General features: G+C 31.2%; 1 pseudogene; it reads right to left on the reverse strand.

The window, feature by feature from the left end:
• Positions 1-4535: 4535 nt before the first annotated feature.
• On the reverse strand, positions 4536-9308 carry LOC105111544 (carotenoid 9,10(9',10')-cleavage dioxygenase-like; annotated as a pseudogene).
• Positions 9309-11299: the final 1991 nt, after the last annotated feature.

Genomic DNA, 11299 nt, shown 5'->3' on the forward strand with positions numbered 1-11299 from the left:
TAAAGCAAATCCAAACCTGGGTTCGAACACTTGCTTCTAGTGTCTTGAACTAGGTGGGTCTTGAACTAGTTGGGGGTGCAAGATCCAAGGAATTTAGATCTCTGCTCTTGCCACTTATAAGTAACTTAAGTGAAGTGTTATTTTCTAATTCTAAGTTTCTTGAATTTGAAAGGGGATGTCAGATCCAAGTTAATAATAATAATAATTGATTTTATTCTTCAAATCAAATATATATATATATATATTATTGTAATCAAATTTATTTGAAACTTAATAATATTAATGAAATTAATAATATCTATAATATTAATAATAATATTAAATTTATATGGCCTAAGTTTTTTATAGTTTTTAATTCCTTAAACTAAAATTTATTGTTTTTCATTAATGGTAATATATATTTTTTTAAATTTAATAATAATAATAATAATAATCTCTTTACCGTATTGGAAAAAAAAAAGAAAAGAAAAAAATTACAGCATTGGATCTTACTGGGGGTAAGACCTCACATTGTTTGATGGTCATGTTGATAGTAGAATCTAACATTGATGAGTTCTACTAACCTGGTGCTATGGTATATATAGCCTTAACATGCTTCACTAAATAATGCAATTTACAGAAAAATCGCTCATAGTTTATATTAATTCACGTCATAGTGCCGAATAGTGCAATCCATGGTAATTTAGTAATTCACTCTATAATAAAAATATTGATATTTTTAGTTATAATTAATTATTTTTTCATTTCTAATAAAATCTTACAATCTCACCAGTTAAGAACGCATTTGGAAAGAATAATTTTGAAAATTTGAGCTAGTATTCATTTGACAATTTGGTTAAACTATTATGATTTTTAATATTCCAACGACTAAAAAATTAAAATTGTTCAGTTCAAAGGTTGAAGGGTCCCAAGAAAAAATAATGGGGAAAATTTTGTTAGCGAAAAGGGGAAATTTGGAGAAAAATTATGCTGATGCAAATGCTTTTTGGATTTTTGTCAATGGCATCAACCAATTAAAAGCATATGGGATCATGCCACTTCCATTGATTAACATAATGCTGTTTTAGATTTTTCTCAATGGCATCAACCAAACAAGAGCAGATGGGATTACTCCAAGACTTTGAGTTAATGTTGACCATTTGCTTACTTCTACTTTAGTATTTTAGAGATTAATAAAATTACAACTCTCAATAATTGGACTTTACAAGTATGCCAAAGGGCGGCAGCTGATTCATAACTAGCTTAGCAGTTTAAGTGCTTAAAACAAAAAATTTCTGTCCACATTATAAACAGAAGAATTTGAGTATAAATATTATAATTGAAATTTAATTAAAAAAGAATTTAGTTTTAATATACAAAAAATTATTGAAAAAACAACAACACACCCACATGTAGTTGCTTAAAAAATAGGCTACTTTATATAGTCAAGTTATTTTTGCATACTTTTAAAATGTCTTATCTCTTGTGTAAACAATTAAAACTTGAAATTTTTTCTGTCAGTCAGTGTCGTTCATTGAACCTGAAAAGATAGGGTAGGAGACTCGGAGACTAGTGGAGGGTCACCTCCTTAAAAGAAAAAAAATATCTAATATTGATTTGGTATTATAAAAGCTTTTGCGATTGTAATTTTTTAAAGTAATTTTTTTTTTAAAAGCTAGAAATTATAGTTTTTTTATAATCAAGATTTAAAGAGAGTTTTTAGTATATAGCATTCATGAAAAATCATGATATGTATTAACTAACCAAATATCACTACAACAAATTTGACAAACACAAATGGAAATTAGATGGAATTTTTTGATCGATAGATTGCAGTGAATTTTACTAGTAGACTTTTCCATTGCTATATCCGTCAGTATATACCCAGAAAATTGCAGTGCAAAAAGGAATAAAAAAGTCAGAAAAGTATAACGACGTATAACTTTTACCAATAGATTTACCAATGAAATTGACCTGACGGGAAAGTTTATCTGTAAATATACTGATGGAATAATCCCTCGGTATATACTGAAGAAATTATAAACTGTATTATAATTACATTCAAAAAGAAAAATCATACGGTGGCATAATATTTTTACTTATAGAACGACCGATGGAATAATTTCATCCGTAAATCAATAAATAATATTTAAATTTTATGACCTGGTGATTGACCCTCCTCTCCCCTCTCCCATTTCTTTTTCTTCCTTATGCATTTTTTTCTACAACAAACGCCACCCATCTTCCCCCAATCTCAACACAATTGAATCTCCTACAAGAAATATGGTCATCACAATATTTTGTTTGTTAGCATCTATATTCTTATTCAAATTTTATTGAGAATTTTCTACCTTAAGTAAGTAAATATTCCCATTTTTATTTGAACATAATTTTTAAATGTTATGTTTTTGTATATTTTTTTAGTATAGTATTTTGTCTGGGTATTTACTTGTTTTATAGTTTTTTTGTTATACAATTTTGATATATGGATTTATGATTTATACATGTTATGGTTTTGTTTAAATTTTGTAAAATTATATTTGTTTGTAAATTGATGAAATTAACTGATGTCGAATTTTTGACTTTGATGTTTTATAATAAAATAAATAATGGATTATTTAACGAGTTCGTTTTATATTTTGTCAATTTTATTGTTATGTTATAGTTTTTGGTAAATGTGTAGAAATTTAAATTTATATAGACATATAATTGATAATGAATTAAGAGAACTATTAAAATAAATTGAATAAGATTGAGCTAAATTAATATTTTTGTAAATTTATTTAGTTAATGTGCTTAATTAATACATGTTGTCATCATTATTTAAATAGATTTAATATAAGTAATGAATGATTGTTCATAGATGTATCGAGATTCACCCAAAGATTGTGGATGATGAATTATTGTAATGAAATTCAGGGTTTTATTAATTACGCATAATCTAATCCAAGAAAAATTAGTAGATGCAGTATTAGATATTCATGTAAAAGGCGTAATAATAAAAAATTTATCGATCTAGATATTGTAATGATGTATCTTCTACAAAAAAAAGTTCATGGACATATACCTATGTTGGTTTACACACGAAAAACCATATGTTCCTTATGATATTATAGTAGAGAGGATGATTGGGCCAACTTTTAGTACTACCAACTTACATGAAATTGTAGATAACAATATTAATCTTTATAAGAATATGGTTATGAATGTTATATGAATGAATCAAGGTCATACTAGTCAATGTTCAATCGTAAATGAATAACCTAATATTCAATCATAAGTTTTTTAATATTTTTGAGATTTTGATGAACCATTATATGATGGTTGCATAAATTAGAGTAAATTATCAACTATTGCATAGGTGTTCACCATTAAGTTAGATTATGGGTTGAGTGAGGCTGATTATAATGGAATTATCGAATGAGCGATAAGTATTTTAAATAAAAGAAACAGGTTGAAAGAGAACTTCTATTTTGCTAAGTCCATGATGAAACCTCTAGGTTTAGGATACTAGAAAATTGATGTGTTTAAAATTTTATATGTTGTATTACCTTGAAAGTGTAGAGTTCAACCAAGTGCAAAACATGTTAGTATTCTTGTTATAAATCCAGAACTAGTAGGGGAAGAACTCTTGTCATACACATAAAATTTAGATATACTTCTCACATCTAGAATGGATAAGTTATTCATGTCATAAAAAATTGTAATGTTTTGAGTTTCAGCGAACATACACAAGTCAATGAAGATAATGATAATAATAAAATCAACGTAGAAAATTATAATAAAGATGAAGATGAGTCAATTGATAAAGAAGAAGACAATTTTGATTAATTTGGACAACAAAAATTTGTAATTCCATAAACTATAATGTAATATTTATGAATAAAACTCACTTCAATTGAATGACAATGATATTAATATATTATTGAACGATAAAAAAATATTTATTTTATTATTATGATGTAAATTGGTGTTATTGTGTTATGGGTGCATATGTGAATTTAAATATTTGCAAGATGAATAAATAAGGAATATAGATACAATTTAGCATCAGATATTGTTTTACATTGATAAAAATACTGACAGAATGTGTCTGTTAGTATATTCTAGTGGTTATAAGAATTATCTTCTTTATTTTTAGTATTGTTCATGATGTTAATTACACAAGGATATATTAACAAAATATTGGGAACTGTTCACTTCTTAATGACCGATAATTAATGTTTTTTTTACTAATAGAATAAAAAACATAATGAAATTTCAACACATTGATGATTAATGCCTTTTCTAATTGTGTTATATGTTTTCTAATACAATCATCGAGGAAATGAAAAATTCAAGGTGCTTATAAGTAATGTTTTTTTTAAACTATTTATTATTTATTATTTTACTAATAAAATTATCAGTGGAATAAAAGTTCATCAATAATAAGGTCATCAATAATAATAGCTTTCAAATTAAATTTATATTTTTTTTTGGTTATTTCAATAATATAATAATACTAATGGTGTTAAAAATATTACTGATAATAATAATAACTAATGGAATCCACCTAACGCAGCCCATTTTCTTTGAGACAGACGCACGCACATTATCTGGTTTCAAAGTTGAATCATAACTATAAATGTTGTTTTGTAAGATTATGCTCAAAATAATTCTACAATTTTGTTTTTATCTAATATAATGCGTCCAAGATCCGGTCAATTCGGCTAATTTCTCCACAAAATTACTGTGGGCTTCCATGAAATATTGTCCAATTACTTGTGCGATGGAATTGGCATAAATGCTCCATGAAATCCATATGGGACTCGACATGGCAATGTAATTTTGGCAACTGGCTCACTTGTGAAATTCTTTGTGTCAATTATATAAACCTGAAAAACAAAATAACAACAGGATTTAATGATTGGGAAACAAATTATTAGAATTGCGATTGCTTTACATCAATAAAATCAACTTACTTTGGAGGTATTGGTGTCTTCATCATGAACAAAAGTGATGATCCAGCCATCATTTTCTTCAAGCCCACCTTCTTTCGGGACAAAGGCAGCTCCAGTGCAGAAGGTGTTTCCCTCGAATTCATGGTATTCCACCTTTATATGCCCTTCAGATTCCTCCCATTCCTAGATCAGAGAACAATAATTTAGATCAGCACGAATTCATTTGTGAAAATAAAGAAATAATAATATTGCGATAATCTGACTATTCAGCAGTTTAATTACCTTATTGGCAGTCTCTTCAAAGTACAACTTGGCTAGACCTCCAAATTTTGGCATGCCTAGAACAACCAAATTGAAAGCTTAATATGACATGGTAAGCCAGGTTACAGTTAAATCTTACATGCTGAGATCGATGAATTCGGAATGTAGAACTGACCTGAAGTAGCACTTGCCAAGCCATGAACAGTTTGGGCGTAGCCAAATTTGTTCTTTACACCATTAAAATTTGGATTGATCATTGGAAACTCGATAGATAATTGAGTTCCAGTTAGGTTTCTCTCTTTAACCTCTCCGGTTTCCATGTTTAGTCTCCATTCATAAGATCGGCAGAACAACAGTTCATCGTTTTTGAAATGTTTAGCATCTTGCTCAACAGGTCCTTTGCTCCTAAGTCTTCCGGAGACCCACCCAACCTTGTCCAAATCCATATCGCAAGATTCTGATATGATTGATTCAAGGGACCTGCATCCCCTCACTACAACCTGCCCCAGCAAAAAAAAAATGAGGAAGAAGAAGAAGAAGATTAGATGCATTGCAAGCAATGAATTGAACAAAAAAAGGGTGAAGTTTTCATTACTAACCTCATCTCCTACCACGAATCAATTAAGAATGTGAAATGTGCAATTTGGTTCCACCTCGAACCAACGGATTGAGTCGGCATTGCCATAGCGGGGCATAATCCCGATTCTTGCATATTCTTCTTTTTCAAACTTTATCAACCTGTTAAGTGGCAGAAACCAAATTACTTCTCGTTGCCGTAATAACACTTTGATTAGAACAAAATGATTGACACTTGAGAGTTATGGTTAGTGTAATGGCACTCACGGGCCTCCCTTGATGAGTCTCTGTATATCTATTGTTAGTGGAAAATCCATGATCACATTATACCTGCAAAATAAATAAAGAACGAAGATTAGATTTTGTTGTCATAGTTTTATATTTTTTTTTCCAAGTTAATTTCCAGTGCTGGCGAAGATCACTAACCTCTCTGTTACCCCCATGTCATGACTCAGGGTGCATCTGTTGAACTTGAGATCAACCTTATGTACGAGTCTCTTTCCATCAGCTGAAAGTAGGGTTCGCAAGTTAATTGTCACGCAAGTAAAAATGGTTCTTGATTTTAGTAAACACTTTATTTTTATTTTTATTTTTGATTCGTTAACTGGATGGAAAATGAAAATATACCTGAAACAACTCCCAGTTCCATGAAAGGCTTCATCGCATCCACCCCAAAGACAACCAACTCTCCAGTACCTGGTGCTCTCTGAAACAGACAGGAAATTAACAGAGAGAAATACTAATTAGTTGTGTGTTGTTTTCCTTGCTGAACGCATACATGGGCCATTCTGCAGGTATTATAAAATAAATAAATAACCTTTGGGTGGCTGTTGAAAGGTCGATGCCAAGTTCCATTTATATCCCAATCGCCTAAAGTATCAAGGGAAAAGATGTCAATCTCTTGAGGGATGTGATTTTCAGCAATTGAGTAGAACTTCCCTGAATGCTCGAAAGCATTGGTGTTGCTCAGATCTTTGTTGACTTTTCCAAATCGCAGCTGGAATTTATTATCATGCATGAACTTAAATAGCCAAATTAACAAGGGGAAAAAGAATATAAAAATACTAAAAAATAAAAATAATAGTATTAATTATTAACTAGGGGAAAAAGAATATAAAAATAAAAAAGAATACTAAAAATTTAAATTCATGCTAGCTTTCATCACCAAATTAACAAGGGGAAAAAGAATATAAAAATTTAAATAGTACGGCACTTGTCAATTTTAATTACAGAAATTCGAGCCATTAATTGTCTACTTATTATAATAATTATTAAATTTTCCTATAAAATATTATCATGAGAACAAGATTTTCATGACTGAAGCTCCATTGATTATTATAAATATTTCTTCTGCCGTTAGAGTTTTAAATTTGTTTTCTTGTAAAAACAAAAATCAGCGCCTCTAATAATTATTTTTATTTATAGTTATGTTAAAATAATATTTCTTTAATTTTTTAAAATTTATTTTTATATTAGAACATCAAAATAATATTAAGAAAAAACAAAAAAATATTTTAAAGTAAAATAAATCAAATTCTTACAAATTTTTTTTTCTTCAAATACTAGTTTTAATTTATTAATTATAAATTAGAGGTGATCATTTTCAATTCGGTTTGGTTTTTACATGAAAAAATTAACCAAACCAAAATTATTAATTTTACAAATTTTAAACCAAAATCGAATCAAAACCAGTTCGAACTGATTTATTTTGATTTGGTTTTTATTATTCAAAAACCAGTAAAATCAAAAAGCAAATCTCGGTGTCTAGTGACCATAAACTACAAGCAAATCTACAAGTAAATCTTGATTTCTGTTGTTTAGAAAAACAGATCTGCTCAGTGCCCACAAACTACAAGCAAATCTACAAGAAAATCTTAGTTTCTGTTGTTAAGGAAAAAAAATCTATCCAGAAACAAGAAGCAAATTATAACATAATTAAAAAGAAAAAAGCAAAAACTCACAAGATGCGGGAATGAACTTGAAGTGGAGTTAGAATCTTAATCATCAAAAGGTCATCTCTTTTGTGTAGTTTGATTAAAGTAAATGATGAAGTTCATTGTTAATATGAAGAGAAGAGAATATGATGAAGAAAATAAGATGCAAGGATGAACTTAAAGAGATGAGAGATAGAGAGAAATGGAGGAGGAGCTACGGGGAGAGATGAGAGAAAGATAAAAAGAGAAAAAAAAAAGAGGTTGTGAGAAGATGATAAGAGCTAGAGAAAAGAGGAGACAGTGGCTGAATGTTATTTTAGATTTAGAGTTAAAAAAACATTTAATTTATACTTGTTTTTTTCAAGTGTTAGCTTAGTTGAAATAATTTAATTCAGTTCCTTTCAATCGATTTTATATTTTGAAAATTAAAATCAAATTGAACTAGAATTTTTTTATAATTTTTTAATTAATTAATTTTATTTTTTATTTATTTTTTTAATTTTTTTAGTTTAATCAATTTATCGGTTTTTGTTTTCTCATCCCCGTTAAAAATAAATAAATAAAAGGATTGAGGCCGTGGGCCCACCATATTTAATAAGTACGCTAACAAGATGGCAGGCGGGCTGCCTTCAATGGCTGGAAGAAAAGATGGCTTGGCTCTTTGTTTTTCAAGCTTGTATGTTCCGGTTTCAACATGTCTATTATTGTACAGAACCGTCCATGTTTCACCATCACTTTCTTTGTCAAAGCATACAGCGTGAAGCATTCCCTCTCCTTCGATCCACATATGACCGATCTTTCCAAATACTGAACTCGTAGATTTTAGACCATCAAAGAGTGGATTTGGTCCTGGAATTGTAGTTTATGAACAAGTCAGCGGCCTTCACGTTGGATTCATCAAAATAATAACTAAAAAGAACAGTCTATTTCTGAATATCCACTAACTAGCATAAACTGAATTGTTGAGTTCAAGAAGAGACCGTTTCTTATGTAAGGGACTTTGCCCTCAATGCTGGTTATAGCAAGAGGTTCGTCCAGTTCATCAACTGGCGCAAAGTTACTCTGCAAAAGAACACGTAAACAGCAGAGTAGAAAATGATTCATCAATGCTTAATACTACTTGAGAGGTGAGTAGGCAGTCAAGGGTCTCGCGGGTTAATTACCTGAGAAGGGAGGACGGGCTGGTCAGCAAACTGAAATAATGAATCCACAAATGCATCCAAAAGTTTGACAGAAGCATTTTTTATGCTTTTCGAAACATCAAGTTGCATGGGAAGTTGCTGCAACTGTTTCAATAATGGCTGCTCGCTCAAAACATCCACAGTATTTGTATTTAGGTTAAATACAGTTTTAACAAGCTAAACATGAATGGCATATATAGTGCATAGGAAAGAGCCAGGTCGTACATATATTTCACTAATCTTGCTTAATCAAGCATAGAACAGGTGAAATTAAAGAAGGATTAAGTACATTAACTTCTGATGTAGATGCCTTTAAGTGACAGAGAGACTAGAGGATCGAGTACCTTGTAAGAACAAGACAACCTACTCTTAAAACGATCGATGTTTTCGAAGGGAGAAGACCGACTTTGTACAGAGTAATTCACATGAATAGCCATTGTTGATGTATATATCATTCTTCTCTCTCCCTTTCCACTATGTAAAACTCAAGAGAGAATTATTCTGCTGGAACTATATTATTGATCTCTATTATTGATCTCTGTATCTCTACATGTATTTATAGAGGCAAGCAGGATTCCTTATACAAGTAGGATTTCAGGCTTTCCTTCCTATTAGGAATCAATTACTACATTGTAAGTTATCTTTATAATAGAAAAGTAAATATTAACAGAGGTTGTGGAATTACTAACACCCCCCTCAAGTTGGAGAGTGAATATCTTGCACTCTTAACTTGTGAATCATCGAAAGAAACATTTCTTTCCCCAAGGGCTTGGGTCAAGATGTCAACCAATTGATATTCAAAATGTACATGACTTGTAGTGACGGAACCATCTTGAATCTTGTCACTAATATAATGATAATCCATCTCAATATGTCTCATTTGCTCGTGAAAGACTGGATTTGCTGCAATATGCAAGGCAGCCTTATTGTCACAATACAATAGAGCTGTTTTATGATGCAAAAGTTCTAAATCCTTCAATAGGTATTGAAGCCATGTCTATTCACAACATGCTCCCGTCATTGCGCGATACTCGGCCTTTGCAGAAGATAATGAAACTGTCTTTTGTCTTTTTGATTTCCAAGATATCAATGAAGGACCAAGGAATACACAATACCATGTAGTAGATCTCCTAGTGAGTGGGCAACCTGCCCAGTCTAAGTCACAATAGGCTCTTAATCTGAAATCAGTGTTTGAAGAGAAAAACAAGTCTTTACCAGATGCACCCTTAAGACATCGCACAACCTGTAAAGCTGCTTCCATATGAAGCTTACGAGGTTGATGCATAAATCTACTTAGGTCATGGACAACATTCGTTATATCTGGCCTTGATATAGTTAAGTAGATTAATCTACCTACTAATCTTTTAATCCAACCCTGCTCTTTGACTAAATCACCTTTATCTAACAATTTCAAACCCTATTCCATAGGAGTATCAATAGGAGCTGCACCTAACAACCCCGCATCCTTAATTATATCTAAAGCATATTTATGTTGGGAAATAAAGATCTCATTTGTAGAAGCTGAAACCTCAATCCCAAGAAAGTATTTAACAATGCCAAGATCTTTGAGGTGAAAAAGATTATGTAGGAAGGTTTTAATGGCGGTAATGCTAATGGGATCATTTCTAGTAATCAGAAAGTCAACAACGTATATTAGAAGGGTTGTGAAGGACTTGCCTTACTGTTTGGTGAATAGGGAATGGCCAGCTTGAGATTGTTTATAACTAGTAGAGCGAATTACTTCTGAGAATTTTGCAAACCATTGACAAGGTGCTTGCTTTAACTCGTACAAAGACTTATGAAGGTGATAAACCAAATGTTCCCGCCCTTGTCGTAGGAGCCCTGGCGACGGAGACATATAGATTTCCTTAGATAAATCACCATGAAGGAAGACATTATTGATGTCCAATTGGTTGAGAGACCAACCCCAAGCTACAGCTAATGCAAATAAGCAGCGAATGGAGACAATTTTAGAAATGAGAGAAAAAGTGTCCTGGTAGTCAACACCTTCAAGTTGGGTGAAGCCCTTGGCAACTAAGTGGGCTTTATATCTGTCAATGGAACCATTAGAGTGATTTTTGAGCTTGTAAACCTAGCGGCAATCGATTAGAGTTTTGCTTGGTGGAAAAGTAGTGAGCGACCATGTGTCATTGTGATGGAGAGCTTTTAATTCAGAACGCATAGCATCCTACCATTGTGGATAAGTAGAGGCTTTGGAGTAAGAAGTAGGCTCCAAGACCTTACTAAGTTGGGCAACAAAGGAAATATGAGTGGGTGTATATTTGTGATAAGAAATGTAATTGATTAGTGGATAACGTGTACCTCTGTTTGGACCTGGTAGCAAGGAGATCAATTGGTTTGAGTAAATAGTGAAGTAGAAATAATCATGCAATCTAATCGGGGGAATAGTATGGCAGCTAGAATGACG

This window comes from Populus euphratica, unplaced genomic scaffold (assembly GCF_000495115.2).
Source record: "Populus euphratica unplaced genomic scaffold, PopEup_1.0 scaffold300.1, whole genome shotgun sequence".
Lineage (NCBI taxonomy): Eukaryota > Viridiplantae > Streptophyta > Magnoliopsida > Malpighiales > Salicaceae > Populus > Populus euphratica.